The sequence below is a fragment of the Mustela putorius genome, unplaced genomic scaffold, assembly GCF_011764305.1.
Source record: "Mustela putorius furo isolate JIRA1106 unplaced genomic scaffold, ASM1176430v1.1 tig00000460_pilon_pilon_pilon, whole genome shotgun sequence".
Lineage (NCBI taxonomy): Eukaryota > Metazoa > Chordata > Mammalia > Carnivora > Mustelidae > Mustela > Mustela putorius.
The window spans coordinates 9,018,496-9,033,493 of NW_025421389.1; the positions used below are offsets into that span (position 1 = coordinate 9,018,496).

The window sequence follows — 14,998 nt, forward strand, 5'->3', positions numbered from 1 at the left end:
TTTCCAAATTTACAGTGATTGATAATATTCCATCTACCTGTTTCACTCTATTTGCAGGTGAGGGAAGGAGGGGGTAGTGACTTTTTGGTTTTAATGGCTTGATTCTTGATGTGGGAAGGTGAGTGGAGATTGGACATCAATAAGAACTGTATCAGAGGCATCGGGTTTCTAATCTTGCCACTTGTGTTGGCTTTCACACTTGTTTCCAATCTTCTATCTGTTTTCCTTCTGCCTTCAGCTCCAAGGACATATTCTCTCCATGACAGCTCTCAGAACACTAATTTCCGTCCACAAGGTGCTAAACCATCATTTCCTCACACAAGCAAGAGGCTTTCCTCTGACTGTTCCCTTGGAGGCTAGTTAACTTCCTCTTGAGGTCTCTCAAGAGCTGGAGGCTACCAGTTATCCACAAAGGTGGCATCTTTGTTCCTTTGCCATTTGTAATCCTTCCTTACTCGCTACCCATGGGGGCTGGGGCTGGGAGCTCCAGCACACTGTCACTCATTGGCATTTAAAAATGTTCTATTAAGTCCATTCCCTGAGGAAAGTGACTTCTCTGGAGGAACAGATGCTATCAGAGAAAGTGTGTTTTGTGCCCAATGGGGTTATCGTCTTCTTGGTGGACAGTACTGATAAAGCACCTTTCCTGCCTGGGCAAGAGCTGGAAACACGTCTCTCCCCAGACAGCATCTGAAAACCAGAGCTGACAATTGGGCTGGGATCAAGTGATGAAAGTGAGGCAAGAGACTCGCCCAAATGTTCCTGAACTGCCTTGTGCTTCACTCATTCTTAATCTACCTGTCATCAGGTATTCCAGAGGCTAGACATATCAGGAATCTGTAGGCAAATCAGGACCATTAGTTCATTCTCCTGTACTGAGGGGCTCTGTTCTACAATCCATTCCATCACCAAGAAAAGACTTGGGGAACTACTCATGGGTTTCAAGAAATATGACCTTTGAAGACTGTCTCCAATGTGTATAATCCTGAGGACCAAATGACCACCCTGTCTAATGGAATTCTGCTCCATTTATCCCATCTCTTCCTAAAGAACCAATAAAAAAGGAACCAAATGAAATGGCATGGGGGTATAAATTGACTTTGACTACAGGTTGAGAAAAATGATTGTATTTCTCTTATATTTATGACATGTGGAATTAACTATATTTAATACATATGGGTGACTTAGAAAAATGTATGACTTCTTTAAAAGAGAGAGTTTTTTTGTATTTACTAAGCTGATCTCTCTAAGGCACCCTGAGTGGATTAATTACAATGGGCAGTTGGGACAAATGCCCTGCCATCAGCAGCCTCCATTCCCCTGCCAGAAGAGCTGGGAGAGACAGTGCTCTTCAGAAGGCAAAGCAAAGTACATCCCAGCAGATGTTCACTTCTCCAAGAAATCATGGGGGGGGGGAACAAGGGGGAAAGTACCTGTGATTTCCAAAACCTTTGTTGAAACCTAATTGCTGTTGGTATATAGCAAAGTAGTGTTAATATAAAACTTAATCCCGGAGATTCTTTTGCTTCTCACTTAGGAATTATTATTATTATTTTAATTTTTTAATTTTTTATTTTTTTTTTTTTTTTTTTTTTTTTTTTTTTTTTTTTTTTTTTTAATCTGTGGGGTTGCCTTTAAGAGGATTTTTTTTTTTTTTTTTTTTTTTTTTTTTTTATTTTATTTATATTTTTATCCCCAGGGGTACAGGTCTGTGAATCACCAGGTTTACACACTTCACAGCACTCACCAAAGCACATACCCTCCCCAATGTCCATAATCCCACCCCTTTCTCCCAACCTCCCTCCCCCCAGCAACCCTCAGTTTGTTTTGTGAGATTAAGAGGAATTATTTTTAAGATAGCAGCCCAGAGTAGTGAAAAAGCCAGGTGAAAATAGTAGAACGGAGGGATGAGAAGTAGCTTCCTATCTTTGTTGTACTTGTGAGTTACTCCTTTGTAAATATGTGCTCCTGTGTGTGTGGTGGGGAGATGTGCGTTTGAAGGTGACCTAAGTAAACTTTGTATATAAAGAGTATTTGTAGCAACATTCATTTTTAAGCTGTTACATCCCGAGCATCTTGAGTATCTCTGCCAAAAGTCCTAAGTTACTAAATGTTGTGTTTGGTTAACAACTGTTATGTCACCAAATACTGGAGGGAATTAGCCTTTTCACGTTATGTGCTAAGCCTCAAACTATCATGGGATCATCATGTAAATCATTTATTGTTCACACATTCATTCAGTAACTTTTAATGAGATCATGCTTTGTTTTAAGCATTGCTCTGGAGGCTGCAGATTTAAATATGACAAAGCCATTTAGAGGTTCGCATGACCTGAAAGAAAGACAAATATGTCAACATATAATTGACCAAAGAACATGTGAAATTACAGAAGAAACTTAAGTCCAAACTACTGAAGCGGTAACTCTCAGACCATCTAAAGACAGGAAGAGAAGGGTTCATAAAGGAGGTGTTATTTGACCAGGGCCTTGAACAACTGGTAAGTGAGAGGGACTGACCAGGGAAAGAATGGAATGAAGCTATTGGCAGCAGGGAGAATAATGGGTACATGAGTTAAGAGAATTTGAAATAGCAAGTGGTCAAGTTCACTGGAAATGGAAGTGAAAATGAATGTAGGTGCCAGGTTTTAAATCACCGTGCATGCTGCATGGAGAGGTCAAAACTTGATTTTACAGATGGTGGTGTAGATCGTAAAACAAAAAAACATCAGACAAGTTAGGGATTATACAGTTCTAATGAAGATTGTGGTGGTAGACATGAGAGTATAGGTAATTTTTTTTTTTTTTTTAATGTGTAGGAGGTGGCAGAAAATTGAGTTTAGGAACTAATTGGACATAAACAATAGGGAGGAAGAGACAGGATGACTCCCAAGTTGCTAGCATGGGGTGTGCGACCATTCATAAAATTAGAAAACTTTCAAAGAAGGACTGGGTTTGGAGGCCTGAGTGAGGAGTTTGGTTATAATACTTAGAGTTGGGGTGTGTATTAGATATCAGGTGACACCGTCTGGGGGGCTGCTAAGTGTTCATCGAGGCCTCGAGAGTGGAAAAGTTCTGTATTTACATTAAGGTTTTTGAAATTTTGTCCAAAAATCGTAGAATATCAAATACCTAAAAAGTACATCAAACATGGATATGTAGCTTGATGAATTCTTGAAAATGGTACACCTTTGTCACTACCACCCAGACAAGTAAAAGGACACCACCAACAACCCAGAACTATCAGGTCCCCTCCACATCACATCACTCCCCTTGAGCACAAGTAAACCCCATCCTAATTTGTATCATAACCACCTCCTCTGGGGTTTTGTTTATTTTGCTGGATTTGTGTTTTGTTTTGTTACATGCATCCCCAATATAAGAGTTTAATTTTGTCTGTTTTGAAATGTCATACAGTGTGCGTTCTGAGTCTGGTTACTGTAGCTCAATGTGCTTTGTGAGTCATTCTTGTTCCCTGTCTTTAGAATTGACTAATTTTCAATGCTGTTTGACATCCCCTGGAATGAATATACTACAATGTATGTCTTCATTCTACAGTGATAGACATTTTCATTGTTTCCATCTTGAGGCTATTTTCAACAACATTGTCAGAAACATTCTTGCACATATCCCCTGATACACATGCGAACACATTTCTTAAACTAGGAATGTAATTTATAAAGTCACATGTTATGCATATCTTACACTTTGTTAGAAAGGCAAACTATTTTCCAAATTGACTGCCCCAAGTTGCACCCCGACTAGCTGCGTGTGACGCACACATTACTCCGTGTCTCACCAACACTTGGTGTTGGCAGGTTTCTTTTCTTTTCTCTCTCTCTCTCTCTCCTTTGCCTTCTCCATCCCTCCTCTACCCTGTTTCCTTCCTTTCCCCTTCTTTCTTCCCTCCCTTCCTCTTTTACTTTTTTCCACATTCTGGGGAGTGTGCTTTAGTACATCACTGTGGTGTTAATTTGCCTCTCCCTGTTACCTAATGATGTTGAATTGGCCTTTTGGGTCCTCTTTTGTAAAATGCTTGTTTAAGTTTTTGCTTGCTGAAGTCTACCAGGCTGCCTAAAGAGTTAGACTTTGATGAGAACATGTGAATTGTAGGACACTTACTTTAAAGGTATCTGTAGCGATTCTAGCCAATAGAAAGCTTTGGTTCCCCGTGTTATAATGGCTCTGGATGGCCAAAGAAGTCGCACCCCTCTTTTCTGTTCTTTCCAGTGTGTGAAATCTTGATATGGGAAGTGAGAGTTTTATATCAAAACCTAATTATTATTATTATTATTATTATTATTATTTTTTTTTTTTTTTGCTATGTCTTATCACCTAGCTGGCTGTAGCTCCCTGCTCCTTTTCCTCACCTGAAAACCCAGGTCTTGTTATTGCTGGCATAGCCTCTGCCATGAGCCCCTTTCTCTAATCACAAAGAGAAATCCCCACAAGGACATCTGTGGGTCCTCCAAGGGCAGGACATGAAGCAAAGAGACTGTGGGAACAAGCATTTTATCAACAAAGCAGTTCCATGGATAGAGGATTTTTGAGCAGCTCCAAGGATGTTAACAGAAGATAAAAAGATAAAAAATAGTTGATGAGTGTTGGTTCATAGTTCCATGTGTTTGAAACACAGAGGTACTGACAAAGCTAGAATGGTTTCTGTTACAAGACTTTCTGAAGCCTTCATGTACATTGAAGATTGCATTTCCAAGAGGGTGATCATAGTAGATACCATGTTCTCAAACTTCTTTGACCATTGCAATCATGAGTTGTTCTTTTTATTTATGTACTTTTTGAGGAACATGTCACAGTATTTTCCTACTGCATGTGTTCCCTCCACCTTCAAAATTCATTCTGTTTTTGTTTGTGTTATTCTGACAGACTCACTTGGCTACCAGAGAAGTCTTTCCTTTATGAACCTCTCACTGTCTTCTCACTGTCACTCTATTGTTTAAAGGTCACCTGAATCCCTCATCTTCATGAACTGGTATGGAGTATATGGTGCCAAGAAAAGCAAGGGCTTGAGAGTAAAAGGTTTAGGTCTGAATAATCCAGGCTTTACCACTGCCAAGTGGGACAACTTGGTAGCATTCACAAACTACTTTAACTGTCTAAGCCCGGTTCCCTCACTGAAAAGGAGACAGAAGAGTGTCTGTTTCATAAGGCTTTCTCTCTCTCTCTCTTTCTTTTTTTCTTTTTGATCCTTTATTAATGCACTTCATGTAACATGTTCAGAACAGTGCTTGGCACAAAGTAAATATTTAATAGAGTTATTTATCGTTCTTGTTATTACTCCTGCGTCTTTTGCCAGCATGGATCCCTAATTCTCCAGATCCAGAGACACAGGCGTCCCCTGAAGCCAAGCAAGCACTTCATGGGTGCTCATGGATCTGCTGTGAAATACAAGTCATCACGTGTTTAATTATATAAACGCAACTCACCATGCACACACATGTATGTGAGAAGGACACTAGTTTCTATTGTGTGTTGTCATTGGCAAGATGGAATCTCATCATTAGTGTTGAGAGAGGTTCATCATCTTTGGAGCAGAATTTAATTTCCTCCTGTGAACATTTTATCTCCTCCCCTACCCCAGCTTCCTGACTCTTCACTAATGAAGATTTTTGAAAAGCTGTATGGAATAGTGTTTGAATGATTATGAATAACCTCTGTCTCTTTCCAAATTTCCTGCTCTTTTTGCTGTGACCTTGAAAACAAGTTTGTGACCTTATTCCCATGCCTTCTAGCTACCTTCTGCTTCACACTGTGCTAGGCCTCGTAGGTTTGAGAGCAATCAATGATTTATAAACCCTACCTCTCACCTTCTAGGATTTTCCAAAAGAGAAATAGAATCCAAGGATGACCAATCCACATGAACTAGGGACAAAAGCACGTGGTGAGGTCTTTAGGAGTGGAGAGGATGAGGACATAAATAGGAACTAAAATCCTAGGGAAGACTTCTTGGAAGAGCGGGGTTGGAGCACAGCCTCACAGACCAGAAACATGGAGCAGCAAGTGTTATGGGAAGGCAGTAGCGTGGCACAAAATCCGGAGACAGAGGTAAGGGTTTTAGGACAGGGAGACTGAGATCAGCCAAGGGGAGGGGCACAGGGACAGACAGAGGGTCCTGAGGCCTGGGAGATGGGTTCAGAGGAGAAGAAAAGTATAGCTTGAGAGGTAGGGAGATGAAAGAAGTTCTTCATCTGGGCCTCCTGCTTTCCTCACACACCCCAAGCTCAACTGGTTTCTCATTGCCTTCTAGGGTCACTGGGCAGCTTCTCAGAAAGATCCTCATGCTTCCTGTCACTCCTGGTTTACTTGGCTGCTCCCTTTACGTTCCCCCAGTGACTGAGGCAGCATAGAGGCTGCTGGGTCTCTCTCGCTACCAGGGAATGTGGTGTTGCCAGAGAGAAAAACTCCAAATGGCATACTGGGCTGCTCGGAGCTTCGGCCAGTGCAGGAAGCACAGGCTGGTTCCAAAGTCTGGAAAACATGACATGGTTGACACCGGCCAAGGTTGATAGGCAATTTTTCAGCCTTAGCAGAAATCCCTGCTGTGCAGAATTGGAAAAGGAAGGGCAGGTGTCTATAAATGGGATGACAGGGAAATGGGACAATCGTCAGGGCCAGCTTGGATTGCAAATGCAGTGGTGGGAAATCTTGCTCCTATGGAGGGTCCCTAACCAACAGAAAAATAAAATCAACGGAGGTTACTTAGAGGTAAAATACAATGTGGCTTCCTTTGTTAAAGAAATACATAATGAGCTTATACTTAACCTATCTTAAAGTGAAGGGATGGGAAACAGAGAGCATTAGACCTGCTTCAAAAAGCATTGTCTTGCTTAAAACCTGCCTCAAAAAGGAAGAGACTTAACGCCTTAACACAGCACACGATGGCATAAATTATTATCGTTACCTTTTAATAACAGTAATGCAAGCTCACGGTATAAAAATTCAAATAGTTACAGCAGGGTGTTAGGTAAAATGTAAATGTCCCCATCTTCCACCCCCAGCTGGCAAGCCATGTGGAAATGACGTTTGTATTTTCCCGTCACTTGCCAGGTTCCTGATCATCAAATTCAGCAGTCCTTCCCTGGATGGTTTCTCACTGCTCCCGTCCCCAGCCAGGTTAGATTACTTTCAGATATTCAAATGTTCCAGCACTTCACTCCTCCAGGCTTTTGCTCAGGCAGCACCCTCTGCCTGCAAATGCACCCTCCCACCAGCCCCCTGCCTCTTGCACTCCACTCGGCGACACCTTCAACACAGCTTAATATTCAGCCCAAATGTCACTTTCTTTATGAAGTTTTCCCTTATATGACCCCATAGTTCTGCTCATCACCTTCTTGAAACTCTCATCGTCTCTTGCATGTATTTAATAGTTTTTTGGTTTCATGTCTTCCTCCCCCTGCTGATTCAGTATTGTTTGAGCGTGTGTGTTCTTCTCTTGTTCTGAGCGCGGAGCCAGGAGATTGATGCAGACTCCGAGCTCTGTGAATGTTGGTGGAATGAATGAATGGATGGATGAGCGAATGCGCGAGATATACCAAAGCCAAACTGAGAAAGGTTTTTCGATGCCTTATTGAAATCAAAAGGAGAGGTGACAGAATGAGAATGTGGAGAGAAAAAAAGGGGTTGAATAGAGAAAAAATGGAGGAAAGACTTCCAGCCACAGAAAGGGAGACACAGAGAAGAAAAGAAGAGAAAGAGAGAGAGAGAGAGACAGGCAAAAAATCGTACACATTGAAAAAGACAGAAAGATAAAAATAAGCCATTCAACCCACACTCTCTTATCTACCTGGATCTGTTCCTTAGCATTCTAGAAATGTTACCTAATGCCTTTTCATAGTTCTTTATATTCTTTTCATTCTTAAACCCTCAGAGAACCAGGTCTAGGTGGGTTAAATTGAGCGGCCCATCAAAGAAACAAGTGTCATCTGAATCACTAGTGGTGAGAGAAGTAAGGGTATCCTTACAGCCAGATGAAATTTCTCTAAAAGGAAGACAGGGTTAATTAACAAAGACAAAAATGGCAGATTGAGAGGGTTCTGAAGTCTTGTGGCCAAAGATCTAGGATGAGATTTTGATTCCATGGTGGCCTGCTTTACTCCTTAGATCGCCTCAGCCCATGCCAGATAGTTACCCTCTTAGGTGGCCGGACATTCATTTTTATGATCTGGCTCTGGGACCACTTGGAGAGCCCACAACCTGGTGTTGAGGGCCTCTCTGAGGAGGGTCTTGCAAACTCACCACATGTGTTCCTTGCAATTCCTTTCAGGTGTCAGGGCCTGTTCTGAGCAGGAAAATCGTCTCCCAATTTTGACTCAGTCCTCAACAATTGTATTTAATTGCTGTAACTCCTGGAACTTGAAAAAGAAGACATTCTTTTTCCTATTCACCCGGAACAGAAGAGAATAAAATTGAGGCAAGAACTTGTAAGGAAGAAGAGACAGGAGAACTCCAGAAAAGCGGACATGCCAGCCAGTGGCGCGGTCGTGCCGCCGGAGTAGGACTAAGGGAGGCTCTCCCTTTCTTCTTCGCATTCTTCTGTAGCACTGTAATTTTTCAAAGCCAACTGCATTACTCTGGAAATTGGGGAAAATATTTTCAAAATAAGGGAAACAAAAAGAAAAACTTGCTTTATCCTGAATGCTGGGGAAAGCTGTCTCAGAGCCCCACAGCACCCAAGGGCCTGCTCCTGAGACCTGTGTTCTAGACAACAGAGCCTCTCCGTGTGACTGGGCTGTATAGATCCTGTCCTATTCTCGTCCGCCAGGACTTGGGAGAGAAGTCACCCGAGATACAGTAAGTTGGGGTAGGGGCTTTGAGGAGGGACGGCATCTCTGCAAGAAACAGACCCAGCCTCTTTCCTAGGAAGGGAGGAGAGGCCACCTGCCTGGCGTGTTTGCTAACACGCAGGAGCTGTGGCCTGTAATCATCATTAGCTCTCTTTGGTGTTTACTGACTGTTATTAATTAGAATGAGCAAACTTGGCATTAATGTGCCTGCCATAAGGATGAAGGCTCTTACTGCACAACCATCCTGCATAAGCAGCTAGACTGGGACTCATTTACCAACTGTTACAGGGATGATGTTGGAGTACAGACACTAGCTGCCGGAGGTCCAGGCAGGACCAAGGGCGCGGATGCTCTGGCCTGGATCTCTCTAGAAGCGGAGAGTTAGGGGAGCTCTGCCAGGGGGAGCGGAGCCTCTCCTTAGCTCATGTGGTCACTGCTAGCAGGCTCGAGGTAGCTTCCCAAAGCAGCCCCGGCAAGCTCACATGATTCTGTCACCAGACAAGCTTCCCTCTTGCCCTGGACACTGCAGCTTTCTCCACAATCAGAAAATCACGGAACATAACTTCCTGCACGAGTCAGTGGACTGGTGTTCTGTTGCCCTTTGAGAGAGACTGTACCCTCCAGTGAATTTTGGGAAAGAGGTTGGGCAGGGGGCTTGCGAGGCTCTGCTCTATCATACAGTACTAGTATTCTCTGGCTTCTCTGGAAGAGACATTATGGCCCTGTATTCCCTCCCCTGAAAGGATCAGCTTTCAAAGAGGAGACTGCCACCCTCTGGGGGAATATAGAAGACAGGAGGCAGAGGCCATGTCAGCTGGAGAGGAGGGCTAATTTGCTCCCCAGTAGACAGGCAGCCTGGGATGGAGAGGGGGCTCTCAGAGACACAATGGTGGTTTCAGCTGGCTCAGAAAGGCCCTTGAGAGAGATGGAAGGTGGGAGAGCAGTTCGTTCTGCTCAGAGAAGTCACGCGCTCTCCCTCGGCTTCTCCGAAGGACACAGAATGATCTGCAAGCAGGAGGGTAAGGCCTTCCAGAGAAAAGGCACTGGGACCGCGTTCTCTAGGCTCTTGGCCCTGTATTTTGCATTGTTTGGCACATTGCTCTTTATTCTCCCAGAGGACCTGGGAACTGGCAACAGGCCCGACCTATTGCGGGCTCACGTCTGAGCAGCTCCAGAAACAAGCAGCAGCTCCCACGTGGGGAAGGACCTGAGCAGACATGGCCTGCGTCATTATGGCCTCCTTCCTTCTCTGGCATGTACTGAAATTTCTGTGACTGACTAGGCCATGGCATATCTGAATGTCTTTGGTCCTAGACACACTTATGCTCTTTCCTCTGAATCATGAGTGGGATTGTGGGGATTGTGAAAAGTAGGAGAGCTGATGAATGAGGACACTGAATAGGATCTGGGTAACCTGGATATTTGGGGGAAAGGATGGCTTAAGATTTTGTGCCATCAGAGGCACTTATGGTCTCGGAGAAGTCCACAGGAAAAAAACCCTCAGGCAAATCCACACTTCTGAGATCTCAACTGCTAAGGAAGGAAAGACCCCTTTTTCATGGAGGTTTGGACCCAGGAGAGTATCTGGCGAGCAGCACTTATCATTGCCATGGTGATCAAGTATCAAACACCTAAAAGTGCACAGTGCCGCTCTGAGAAGGGCTTCTTTCACCTCCCTGTCTTTTCAGGTGCTACTTGTTCCATTGGAAATCTAGTCACTCCATTAGGCATTTGAAGAAATTCATGCAGTTGCGAGGCTCCTCTCAAATGTCACCTCTTTGAGGCCCTCTTGACCCTCCAAGCTGAGCTAGGTTTCTCCATTCTCTGTGGGCTTATTAGACCTTGTAACTTTCCTTGAATGCAAACAAAGCATCGAAACGGAATGAACAGTCTTTCCCATTTGGTTGTGCACTGTCTAAGGTCAATACTTATGTTTTATTTATCCCTCTACTCCTCTAGATCCAGGCCTGGCATGCTGTAGGTACTAATGAATGAGCTGAAGAACAAAATCCACCATGCAAAGGTCTTCTGCAAACTGTTCCTCTATTAAAAATACACTGGTGTTCACAGACAAGAAAACACATAGTTGATAAATTTACAGTTAATATTGAGCCAAGGCATAAAGAGAGGAAGAATAAAACTTTTGAGGATAAATGTTAAAGTAGAGTCCTTTTGAGGATAAAGGACGTAGAGTTGAAGTAGAGATTTATTGAGCAGCTACTCTTCACCTGGTGCATGCAAGACGAGGTCTGTAAATATGTCATCAATTTCGACCTTCACCACAGTTTAGCACAGTTCTAGGTGACTGAGTCTAACGGTGAACAACAGAGACTGGATCTCATTGTTTGCTTACACACAATCTACAGTTGATTCTACAACTCAGAGAGGGTTGGTATCTTGCCTGCCTTTGAGTATCTCAAAAGAGTTCAGCATGAATTTAAAGTCCGGTCTGTATGGTTTTAAGGTCTATTCTCTCTCCCCAATCTAGGTTGTATATATTCCAGAAGACTTGGGCCAGGAACCCTGATGTTTCCATTATGCAATCAAGAAGGACATCCTTGAAGATTAATTAGTCTGAAACCTTCTGGGGCCTCCAAATAAGCTTTGTTGATGTTTAACAGACCCACAGTTTTATCCCTCAGTGCTGGGCTTGGCAGTAGGCATTGGGAGGGGAAGGAAAGTAATGCCTCTCTGTCCCTTTAAGTCCTAAATTGTTTTTAGGTGTTTGTTTAGAGACAGCATTGGGATGTTGCCTGCCAGGCAGGGAAGAGGGTGGACGTGGCCTCCTTCAGACCTCTCCTCATCAGAGTTACTGTTTCGAGTAACGAGGAAGCACGGGAATTGATTTGATGCCTAATGAATAATCAGCTGCCATCAATAATTGTAATCACTAATCTGGTGCAATTAGAGGCAATTATAATAAATGCAATTTCCTCCCGAGCCACTAACGAACTACAGAAATATGAATTGACTTAAGGGGGCTGGCAGTGATTTATGTGATTGTGAGATCACGAATACCACTATCTTTGTAAAGATTCTTAAAGGAGCAAGGTCCTAGTCTGATTTCACTCTTAACTAATGAGAAGCTAGAAAATACAATTCTGGAGGTGAGGAGCACAGGTGCCTACTCTATCTCTCCTACAACTAGCTTCGGATAATCGTAGATACCTGTGCAGACTCAGCTCAGACTGTCACTTGAAGATCTGTTCCTGTACGTTTTGCTTACTAGAGAGAGATTCTGAGTTCACACCTTCAAGTCTTGAAGAACAAGGACTAAAGCACCCAATCAATTCTGCAAGAGAGGGTGTTGACAGCAACATCTGGATGGAGGCGGCCTTTGTTATTCCCAAGGGAGGCATGTCTATTGGCCCATTACCCTTTCCACATCCAGATGAATCCCCCAGATTTCATAAAGATTTGATCTTTATGTAAATTGAAGGAAACTAGAAGTTGTCAATATCTTACAAATGCTTAAATAACTTTAATTATGTTATTCTGATTCCTAGAAATTTTGATTGACCATCAATTTTCTAGTGAATCAGCCAGAGACATTGGAAGGACTCCACCACATGACCCTAAAGAACTGTGACAACACTCTATTGCGCAACAGTGAGAGTGGGAGGTAAGGAGACTTGCTGGGGACAGAGGGTGTTTCCAGGATGCTGGCCATTCAGTACAAAAACTGGGAAAGTCTCAGGCAAACCAAGATGAGTTGTTCCCACGGAGACACAGGCCAAGGCCAGATAATGCAGAAAGGGAAGTTGGACTCTGTTCCCGTTGCACTTACAATGAAATTCAATCTCCCGGACATGGACTAGAAGGTTCTGCAAAATCTAACCTCTGCTCGGCTGCCCAACTCCTCTCCCACTGGTGGACTCCCCCAAAACTCATTTCACATGGGCCTTTTGTTTCTTCTTTCTCAAGTGTGCCAACTTTGTTCTTGTCTCAAAACTTTCCACTCGCCTATCCTTTGCCTGGCGTGTTCCGGGACTCGAATTTTCCCACGGCTGGCTTCTCCTTGTCATTCGAGTTTTACCTCAGATGGCCTCTGTCAAATTAGGCTCCCAGGCACTTGCTGTTACATCATAATCTGGATGTGGGTGTGTGCCTCCCAATCTCACCCTCTCTGTCTTATTCGCTGCAAAATCACAGGCCTACAGGGGTGCTGGCACAGGGCAAGGCCTCAGTCGATCTCTATCCCACGAATGACTGAAACCACGTTCCAGGCCCACTTTCTGCTGCTTCTACACCTGTTGTCATGCCCATGCACCTTTTCTATATGCCATTGCCTGAACGCATCCTATGTCATGCTCTGGCTTTTGCTGGAAATGCCCTTCCCACATGGCTGTCAGATAAAGTTCTTCCAGAAGGTAACTTCAGTGCAGTTCGCTGCATGGCCTTCCCTGGCCCCTTGATCCAGGATGGTCCCTTCATGTCCTTTAAGAAGCATCTAGTGTGTACCATGTTCTGGGCATTAAGTCCTTTAGCTTTGGACATTCATCATCTCTATTGCATCCTCTCTCTTTGGGGTCGTCACCTCTACTCAATGGTACCTTCTCCCTCTGCCCCAGCTCTGCATCACCTGCTCTGTGTTCCTGGCACTTTGATGCAGACAAATGAACAAGATAATGTGCAAGCCTCTTGCACGCACTTTACACGGAATGGGATCCCCTTTACGAAGTCGGATTTTTGACTTGAATAGAAACAGAGTCTGTGTGGTGTCATAGCTGGGAATTAACTTACGGCTCTGCAGGTACAAACACTAGTCTCGGGGCTCCCACTAACTAGGTGTTTGGCATTGGCCAGATCCCTTTATCCCCTGCCTGTGGTTTCCTTGTATGTCAAAGGAAGCAACACTGGGTTTCCCAAGTGCTTCCAACTCTCACAGTCTCCGGTTCTATGCTTTGCTGGAACTGCAGGGGGCGAGGGAGGGGAGGGGAGCCTCACGTGTTCATGTTTAAAATTTCAAATGGAGGAAGTTGTTGTTTTCTTCTCTTCTCCCTAGTGGTAGCAAACAAGCAATAAATATGGAAATCCTAAAAGCCAGAGAAAATAGTGAGTGTTCTCCATCTTGCTGACAAAGTACACAGAGGCTGCATCATCAAATGAAGGCTTATCCCTTCACTGCACTTGCACCAATTCCTCCTGGCCCGGCACGGCTGGACCGTTCACAGGACAGGCATCTTTTGTTCTGCGAACACTGGGCCCTGGCCCTGTTCCAGCCAGCACAGCCCAGGATGACCAGCGCAGAGTGAAGGTGCAGCATTCCTTCACCGGGGAGTCTGAATGGACCAAATTCATGCTTGCTAAAACAATTCACAGGCTGTAGAAGCTATGCAGGTGAAAGGGGAGGGTGGTTCTGGGAGACAGCAGAGGAGAAAGAGATAAAAAAGGCAAAGCAGTGTCCCCACTGCAGGCAGCCAAACCCTCTCCCGCCAGGGGACAGGTAACCGATTTTCAAAATTGTGCGGACATAGTCATTCATGGCTCTGCGCTTTTTCTACCTGCTGGTTAAGCTCCAGCCAGGATCCTGCCTAAACCCCATTCCCAGCAGATGTCCCAGGAAGGACTGAAGTAACAAAAGCCTTTACCAGCCGATCTTCAGCAGCCTCTTCCCAAGATGGCAGGGAGTGGAAGGCTGGTCTTTAGTGGGTGTGTTGGCTCCGGGTCCCTCCCTGAACTGCCTCCACCCAACGCTGGGCCTGCTCCATTTGTACCGTGGGAAGGTGGCAGCTCTCCCTGAGGCTCACATGTTCCCCAACCCTCCTCCCCCCCGAGCAGCAGGCCTGTGGTACGTCCGCTGCTCTCCAGATGGGCCCGCAAGCCCCTAGGGCTCCACCAGGACCTTCAGAATGGACTCTCAAAATCCCTTACCTGCTTCCTGACTAGTCCCTGGCATCTCACCTCACTGCAGAATACGCTCTTTCCTTCTCCTGTCCAGATCTTACGTATTCTTCCAGGCCCAGCTCAAGCCCTGCTTCCCTACATGAAATGACCCTTGAGTATTTTATTCCTCAAGCAAGGTCATCTTTTCAGCTCCAACCAGAGGTGTGTCTCTATCTCACTGTTTAGCACTGCTTTGTAAAACACTGAGTAATTGTTTCACATGTATATGTTGTTTCCTTAAGTGGGATATATCCTTTATACAATCAGAAGCGTCATGTTGATGGATGGGTTGTAGATAGAGAGATAAACTTCTGA

The 14,998-nt window shown here is 44.4% G+C and overlaps 1 protein-coding gene and 1 long non-coding RNA gene across 7 annotated transcripts in view; one reads left to right on the plus strand and one right to left on the minus strand.

The window, feature by feature from the left end:
• The window catches only part of NTM (neurotrimin), a 948,645-nt gene that overhangs the window by 775,359 nt on the left and 158,288 nt on the right, over positions 1-14,998 (minus strand). The gene's annotated exons all lie outside the window — the stretch shown is intronic.
• LOC106006981 overlaps positions 1-14,998 on the plus strand; it is a 42,396-nt gene that overhangs the window by 24,533 nt on the left and 2,865 nt on the right. For 3 of the 5 annotated variants that reach the window (XR_001181413.2, XR_001181417.2, XR_001181416.2), the window contains one exon: positions 8,278-12,419. This is a non-coding gene — a long non-coding RNA (uncharacterized LOC106006981). Of the gene's footprint in view, positions 1-238; positions 1,511-8,277; positions 12,420-14,998 lie in introns of those variants that run through there. The other 2 variants (XR_001181415.2, XR_006606868.1) reach the window with 2 other exon arrangements.